This window comes from Asterias rubens, chromosome 19, assembly GCF_902459465.1.
Source record: "Asterias rubens chromosome 19, eAstRub1.3, whole genome shotgun sequence".
NCBI lineage: Eukaryota > Metazoa > Echinodermata > Asteroidea > Forcipulatida > Asteriidae > Asterias > Asterias rubens.
This window is the reverse complement of record NC_047080.1, coordinates 6644449-6654097: the sequence shown is the minus strand read 5'-3', so window position 1 is coordinate 6654097 and position 9649 is coordinate 6644449.

The following is a 9649-nucleotide window of genomic DNA, read 5'->3' as shown; positions in this document are numbered from 1 at the left end:
ACATGTTTTCTGTACCAAAATAAACGGCTGTTGCATGACTAATATAAATAGCAATAAGTCCCTACAGAGTTTTACGTGGCACATTTTGTTTCGTCCATTATTTTAGTTTAACGAGATAAATTATCACAGGAAGATGACATCCTACTTTTAGGATGTCGACATCCCGAGATAAATTATCACAGGAAGACGACATCCTACTTTTAGGATGTCGACATTCCGAGATAAATTATCACAGGAAGACGACATTCTTCTTTAAGTTATAAGACTCCTTGGGGATAGGAGAAAAATTTGGAAAAACCGTGACCTCAATTTGACCTCTACGTCCGGGTGAACCGGAAGTGGGACCATACGCCAAGTACTATACAACCGATTTTCAATCCTGTTTGTTCAGTTTTATCCTCCTAAGGCATTAAAAATAAACTTTGAAAATCCATGACCCCAAGTTGACCTCTACTTCCGGGTCAACCAGAAGTGGCACCATATCTCAAGAACTACACAACCGATTTTCTAACTTTTTTCAGTTACAGACTCCTTGGGCGTTAGAGATTAGCCTTAGGTTATTATTATTATTAGGTTACCGTGACCCCATGAAGTGGCACCGTAACTCAAGACACTGTAAAGTAGTTTTCAAACTTTTTTTTCAGTTATAGACTCCTTGGTAATGTTAACACATAATCAAAGCAAAAAACACGGAACAGCTTTGTGTTTGTTCACAAACACCTAATGTCTAGTTCAATTTGTGACCGGTATCCTGCTTATTTTATCTAAGCAATATTTTCTGCTTTAGCAGCTCTATGACAAGACGGACTACAACTCCAAGGTCAATGGCGTCAAAACTTTAGTAACATTTTAGGGGGGGGGGGGCATAGGGGGATGAACCATTTTTCTCGAGGGGCACTTATGGGCAATAAAAACTTAAGTTTTCATTTGAATTTCTCTCAAAAAAATAAGACTCTTTTCAGCGCTGCTGTTATGCCAATTTTACTATTCTAAAAGATAATCTGATTGGAGTAAGCCTATTACAAACAAGTTAAAATTTCTGTAAATAAGGAAAAATAGCCTTTAAAACATTGAATTTGCAATATGGGATACAAAAATTGCAATTTACTCAAGTAACTTTTTTTAATGAAAAGTCCAGATTGAGAAGCACCCTGCATCAGGGTTGTTTTTGAAAGTTTTGAGTGACGGCTAATTTGGATTCAAGGGGTCCATGGGCCTGCTTAAGGCTGGCTCACATAGTAGCGGCAAAGACCAAACGGAAGGTGACGAACGTGAACATCCATAAAACATTGGCGGCAAAGCGACGGCAAATGGGGTAAACCAAAATTCGCTGTCGGGTGGATGCGACCTTCAGCGACTGCACGACGGCAAGGGACGAACGGCTGCGACAGGGAACGGAGTCTTGCGACCAACATCGGACGTTGTCTGAGCGGCGAGTGACGGTGTCTCGACGGAGCCCGGTAACGAATAACGGCTGGCAGCAGATTGACTGACGGCAAGGAACGGCGGCTGACGGTGGGTTGCGGCGACGATGACGTGACTCAGCGGCCGACCAAAGCCTGCCGACCAAAATGTATAAAATAAAAAGGCGGACACCAGAGTGTGGGTTCGACTCCTGGGCCCAATTTCATAGAGCTGCTTAATGGTCGATATTTTGCTTAGCGGGCACACCTAGCAAATTGTTCATTTCATAGCCTTGGTTAAGCAAGTTTTGTTTGCTTAAAGCGGCAAGCAAGCAAGCAAAAAGGGTCCTTGAAGCCCCAGTTTTCTGCTTAAGCACACTGCTGTTGAAGCACAGGGTCCAATTTCATAGAGCTGCTTTTGTGGTTAACGGGCGCACCTAGCAAACTGTTCAATTCATAGCCTTGCTAAAGCAAGGTTTTTTGCTTAAAGCGGTAAGTAAACAAAAAGAGTCCTTAAAGCCTTTATTTTTTGCTAAAGCACCCTGTTTGAGCATAGTGCAACATCATTGCAATACGTTGTTTGTGTTGCGGCGCATCTGTGTGTATTTTACGTGCTCAAATGTTGCGCGCGCAGTTTGTGCACGTGCTTAATAGGGTGGCGCCCGTCAAATAGGGGTGCGTTTTGGCGGCTGTAACCAATAATTGTTTCTGACGTCATAACCAAAACGGTAACCGAGCTCACAACTCGGTTTTCCATCAGTCTGAACAGCAGAACCATTGAACAACAACAACCGAAACAGGTTTTGGTTACCGCCGCCAAAACGCACCCTAGGTTTACGCTTTAGCAGTCTTTTTTTCTACGTAATAAGCAAACAAATTTGCTTACCGTTAAGCAGCTCTATATTGGGCCCTGCGCAGTGCAACATCATTGCAATACGTTGTTAGTGTGGCGCTGTGTGTAATTTACGTGTGTTTGTGCGGTAGGTGCAGCGAAGTAAACGAGTGTCTAAAATGCTTCAGAAATTTTGTACAATGCATCTTCTTCTTATTTACTCTCAAGTTAGTGTGTAAACCGGTCGAGGGGCGCTTTGAACCATTACAAATAGTACATATCAGACAGAAAAGGCGATGATTTATTTTTTTACCGCCACTCTGCATTTATTTCGCCCGCCATTTTGTCAGTACCTCCTTCTTTGCTTAAGCAAACGATCTAAAATGTTGCGCGCGCAGTTTGTGTACGTGCTTAAAGGCAGTGGACACTATTGGTAATTACTCAAAATAATTGTTATCATTAAACCTTTCTTGATTACGAGTAATGGGGAGAGGTTGATAATATAAAACATTGTGAGAAACAGCTCCCTCTGAAGTGACGTAGTTTTCGAGAAAGAAGCAATTTTCCACCACTTTCTGAGACCCCTATGTACACCCCTATGTTCCGACACCCCTATGTTCCGACACCCCTATGTTCCGACACCCCTATGTTCCGACAACTTGTTTCACAGACAGGTTTTCCGGTGCATTTCGGCCGGGATTAGGTTTGAGCATTCATGATTAGATGAATTTGTACTGTTTTAAAAATGATGGACTCAAATTAAGATAATCGGTGCTTTGCTATTGTTAGATGCGTGTCCGTGTTGAAAACATTTCATGAGCCTTCAATTAATAAAAATTCCAACCCTCTCCTGCTATATTGCGCCGATGTGTAATTTCTTTTATTTGCCCCCCCCCCCCAAAAAAAAAAAAAAAAATATTATAATAATAATAATAATAACATGTTAACAATTAATAATAATAAATAATTAAGTCCTACCACCTTCTCCATTACTCAGTACTCTTCTAAAAAAACCAACGTTGCTATTTTTTAAAAGCAGAATAATACTTTGTTATACAAATTAATTTCCTACATCAAGATAGGTTACCGGAACGTTTATGGAGTAAATTGCGGGCAGGTGAAGTTTCTTTAAGTCGCACCGTTTTTCTTTAAAAAACATGGCAAACACAAAATATTGGTGCAGGTTGTCGGAACATAGGGGTGTCGAAACATAGGGGTGTCGAAACATAGGGGTGTCGGAACATAGGGGTGTCGGAACATAGGGGTGTCGGAACATAGGGGTGTCGGAACATAGGGGTGTCGGAACATAGGGGTGTCGGAACATAGGGGTGTCGGAACATAGGGGTGTCGGAACATAGGGGTGTCGGAACATAGGGGTGTCGGAACATAGAGATGTCGGAATATAGAGCAGTCACCGTTTTAATGTTTTCTCAAAAAGTAAAGCATTTCATGGAATAATATTTCTGTGAACTTTTATTTTTTTTCTGTTCCGAAAGTGTCACACTGGGCACTATTGGTTATTTTGGCACTATTGGTAATTTTCAAAGACCAGTCTTCTCACTTGGTGTATCTCAACATTATGCATAAAATAACAAACCAGTGAAAATTTGAGCTCAATTATTGGTCGTCGAAGTTGCGAGATAACTTAGAAAGAAAAGCACAATTTTTCACACGGAGTTGTGTGCTTTCAGACGCATGATTTCGAGACCTCAAAATTTAATTCCGAGGTCTCGAAATCAAATTCGTTGATAATTACTTCTTTCTCGAAAACTACGTCACTTCACAGGGAGCCGTTTCTCACAGTGTTGTATACTCTCTCCCCATTACTCGTTACCAAGTGAGGTTTTATGCCAATAATTATTTTGAAAAATTATCATTAGTGTCCACTGTCTTTAATATACTTAATAAAAGTAGGGTTAAACTGTTAATTGAAGATAAATTCAAATGTAATGGACTTTGTTCGAGAACGAAACAGGTGTGGAGCTAAGCTGTCATTTTTAGCAGCTATTAAATATATTTTAATAGGCAAAAAACAAGGATTGTACCATACAATTAAATATAATATTTTATTAAGCTATATTTATTACAGATATACATGATATAGATATATATTAATATACACAAAGATTACGGAACAGTTATGTTGGGCCATTTGGAAGCCAGGAAGTGAGCTAAAACAATATTTTAGTTTTCCTTGTTTAAAATAGAGACTTCGTTTTTAAAAAATACAATTTTTTGAAAGCTCCTTGTTGCCATCGTCTGCTTATCACACATGAAGTAATACATAATACACAAGATCATAATGATAATGACATGAATGTCATAAATCTGAATCATAAAGCCATCGTGTTTTTTTGTCAATACCAAACCATTTGTATACACCTTTCTTTGCAAAGTCACAGCCACAAGCTTTACCAACCTTGATTGGCAAAAGTATGGGCGGCCTACAATGCAAAAATATAGTGTCATTTAATACTTTAAAGATATTACAACTACTACAGATAAATCAACTGTGCTACAAAAAACATACACATTTTCTTCATAGCAAAAATGTTAACATGATTTATTAAAATTGTATGCCAACCCAGTTCGAGGCTGCCCACACAAAATGGTGGTCACTGATCACCATTTGCCACCATTTTGTCAGTGTTGGTAATCAAAAGAAAGATGTATTCATACAAAGTTATTGCAACGGAGAGGACCAAGATGGTGGCTGTATGATGCACATCTATTGGGAAAATGGCTTCAATACTGCAAAGAAGACTTTTTATGAATTTATGTGCATCGGTAATAGAGGGCTCAATTTGCTGCATAAATAGCTCCAATGCTCGATAAACTTGCAATGGTCATTGTTGGCTGCGGCTGTTAACTTAGTGATCTAGCCACAGCCGGCCACTGGTTATGAAACAACTTAGTGATCTAGCCACAGCCGGCCACTGGTTATGAAACAACTTAGTGATCTAGCCACAGCCGGCCACTGGTTATGAATCATCTTAGTGATCTAGCCACAGCAGGCCACTGGTTATGAAACAACTTAGTGATCTAGCCACAGCCGGCCACTGGTTATGAAACTCTTTACTCTCAAAACAAAGGCAGTTATCTTAGTATCACCAGTATGCTGTTATTGACTGGTATCCCCTGAGCATGGAAGGCATCCATATTTGGGAACTCATTATCTTAATTGTAAACAGAATTGAGACAAAATCTGCACAAATAAAGACATTTCAGAGATGATGACCAATGCACTGGATGAATTGAGAAGCTTTCCCAGGTCAGCCCCCAGCTCAGCCTCTAAGGTCAGCCCCCAGCTCAGCCTCTAAGGTCAGCCCCAGGTCAGCCTCCTAGGTCAGCCCCAGGTCAGCCTCCTAGGTCAGCTCAAGTAACCCTCCTAGGTCAGCCCCAACTCTGCATATAATTGAGTAGCTCTGTGGTGGCTGTACCGCAGTCAGCCTTGACTACCCTGCTCATCCGCCCTGGCTGTTGAGGCTCTTTTGCTATTCATTTGAGTATTATGATTTAGTTTTGCCAGACACAGACTCAAACTAAATCATATTATTTCAATCCCTAAATGTTTGTACACATTCAATAAATGAATAAATTCAGCGAATTTATAACATCAGGATACATTTTCCAATCATTGGGCACAATGGCATCAAATTTGCCAGACATTATCGCCTGATAAATCTTGGTCGTCCACTTTGGGATGCGGACTCCCTGTGTGCTACTGTGCACATTATAGACCTTTACCATTGTGCAGCCATCTTGAGTTTCTCCCATTGATATCAATGTTACCAAACCGTGGCTGGAAGAACAAAATAGTCTGGTTCCTTTTTGCAAAATGATTATTAGCATTCATTATTGTTATTCGATACGAGGAACATTCATTGATGTTATGCGATATGAGGCAGCCTGATAAACGTCCATAGGTGACATGCATGCTTCTACCGAGTAAATAATATGCCTATCAGATGGCAGACTGTAGGCAAAGAGTAGGGGACCCTTGCACTGACAATGAAACAGTGATAATCCAATTTAACAAACGGTGCCAACAAGAGTTATATTGAGTGATGACATCAAGTGAATTGGGTCAATAGACACTTTCTGACTTACAGTCAAAATAATCATCTGATTGTCTACAATAGAAAAAACATGTTCGTCCATTTACAGATCATCAAAAGAAACTAGTTGTGTGTATGTTTTAGCCAAGACATTATGATAAAAATGATGACTGCCGAGTCATTACATCGTACATGTCTGTTTTGAATATCAGTCATATCTTGAGATTATAAGAAAAGAAATTAATTAGAAGAAGGATACTTTTGGAAAACATAAGAATTGATAGGTTTATCATGTACAAACTATTTATAATTTATCGATTGTTTACGTACTTTCTGCATTTTTGAAATAGTCAACAATGATCTAATACTTGTCTTAAAGTCATCATAAATCTAGGCACATGTTACACACACTGATAAAAGGGATTCAATTGAATACATTCAAGCTGGTAATAATAGTAAAATATAAATGCTATTTTGTTATGCCTTGTTTTCACAAATGTACAAACTAATACAAACCATAATTTATATCATAATTCTTTAAAAGTTAAACATGCACCAAAAACTTATATTGATAAATAAAATAAGAAGAGTTCACTTCTGTCATTGATCACAGACTAAACAAATGTTTTGTAACAGTCTAAGTTTTAAAAAGACCAAATGCAATTTAGACATAGTCATTGTGAAGGAGCTGTTTCTCCTGCCACAATGCACTTCTCTATTATTTACATGAGACCAAAGGGTACTGTGTGGGAGGGGTGGGTAGAAGGGTTGCGGTTGGGAGGGGTGGGTAGGAGGGATGGGGTTCGCTGGATGGGGTTAGTCTAACCCCAGCCTTAACCCGGTTAGAAAGGGTGGAGTTGCAGGGATAGGGCTGGAGTTGGAGGGATGGTGTTGGAGGGGATGGGGTTGGAATTGGAGGGGGTGGGGTTGGGGTGAATGATAAGGGTACATGATGAGTGAGTAATGTGATTAGTTGCCTTGGTGTGGGGGGGGGGGTATGTAGGCCTATCTAAAATGTATATCAAGTCAAGGGTAGCGTGGTGACATGGGACATTCCTTTAAAAAATATATTTGCCTTAGGTTAACCAATTAACCCGTTTAAGATTGACCCCCCCTAATTTAATTTTCAGTGTTCACAAGTCACTGGCCTTCATCGTTAAAAATGAAAGGAATTTGCAAATGGGGCTCTCTTTAAAATGGTGGGTTATTCAGGAAGGTATCACAGTGCCTCATTGTAGTGATGTTAAAAGGTAATGATAAGTGCAGGTCTAACAGAAACACACATTACATAATTTAAAAAAAATGAAATTATGAAGAGATTTTGTCAACGGAATCTTGAGTATGAACAAAAATGTACTAAAAATAAATAAAGCACTTGAAGGAAAAAAGGTGAGAAAAATAATCGAATAAATTAAAGGGAAGTATCGTTCATCAAAATTTACCTTCTTAAAATATTTGAAACTACCCGAGTCTAATCAAAGAATACTGACAGTTAAACTAATTACTTTTGGTACAAAATAAAGAGTACTTTACTCATTAGGAATGTTGGAACAAAATACTATCAAAAAGTATCACATTCAAAATATAGTTGTGCCTGTACAACAGGAAATAATGAGAAATGCACCAGATACATGTAAATGAGCGACGAATGATGTACCCATACAGCTGTAGGCTATTTGTATGTATTGACTAGAGCACAAAGTGCACACATTATGTGAAGCATCCCACCAGCTAGACTTGATTCAAGTCCCTAAGCATATAGTCTGAGTTGCGAGAATGGGACTTGAAGGGGTTGTTTCTTACTTTCTGCACATAAAATGCAAAATCTCCCCAAACGGGGAGATGTACGAAACCAAAGGGAGCGTGGAAGCGCTGCCCCGGGGGTAAAATATTCATTATACTCTGTGACGTCACCTATAGTGCAAGACATTGTAAGTTCACACGTCTAGATGTGGCGTGCACGTGGGGCAGGCAAACTCACCAGCAGGCAAGGCACGTGGGTGTTATAAGTTGAATTGCACTTGCCAGATATGTGAAGTTAAAATTTGGCAAACAATACCAACCCAAGTGTATGTTACAACGTACAACCATAAGTTCAAATGAACGCTCAGTGCTTTTTTGTAATAAAAGTAGTTATAAAAAATGTATCTAATTCCTTCACTTAGTACTTAACCCCCACAAATAACGAATGAAAGAGTCTTCTTTTTGAAAGCGTTTGATTGGACAACACGTATCACGCAGCAATGATTACATAAGCATTTGTGAAAAAATGTATATATCAGGAAACTGCGGAATCTTCAAGTCCCGCGGCACGGCACAGGTTGGGGGACTTTTCTGACATTAGACGTTGGGACTAAAAATAGGGCTCTCACGGGATTGGGACTTGAGTCGAGTTTATCTACAAGCAGACACGTGTGAGGCTTTTGTGTGGCTGATTTTTCACAGAGCTTTGTGTATGCATTTGCATATATACGGGTTCACATTATGCACAGAAACGTCTACACAGCCTGATCATGCATTTATTTAGATCCTCTAACGCACTGATACCAATAATCATACAACAGCCATATACAAAATCCAAGCTATTACAGTAGGTTTTGTAAACAAACGTGGATGCATCCACACTGCTTCAACACGGAGGGCAAGTTAGTGCTTTAGTCAATACATACAGCTCTATAGCTGTACCTACGTAACTAACCATCTTCCTGAATCATCTCAAATCCAGTCATAATAGTTCAATGTGTATTCTACTGATAGGATTAATATTACATGTCAAGCATTAATCTTGATGCAAGATGTTACTCATGATCAAAGTGCTGTTTATTTATACTGCTCTGATCACAAACTTGACTTGTACCCCATGAACACCCATCAGCAGCTTCACAATAGAAGTTAAGTGCCAGCTATCAGTGACTGACATAAATATGCAAGTGCAGTGATCCTGTAACAAGAAACCCGATGATAACCCCTAGTAGTTTGGGATATGCAGCAATGAATCCATCGAAATCAAGCAACATTTACAAGTGGAACTGGATGGATTAAAGACACTGGACACTATTGGTAACTGTCAAAGACTAGTCTTCTCACTTGCTGTATCTCAACATATGCATAAAATAACAAACCTGTGAAAGTTTGAGCTCAAAGGTCGTGGAAGTTGGGAGATACACGTATGAACGAAATAAAAAACACCCTTGTCACATGAAGTTGTGTGCTTTCAGATGCTTGATTTTGAGACCTCAAATTCTAAACTTGAGGTCTCGAAATCAAATTCGGGGAAAATTACTTCTTTCTCAAAAACTACGCCACTTCAGAGGGAGCCGTTTCTCACATTGTTTAATACTATCAACCTCTCCCCA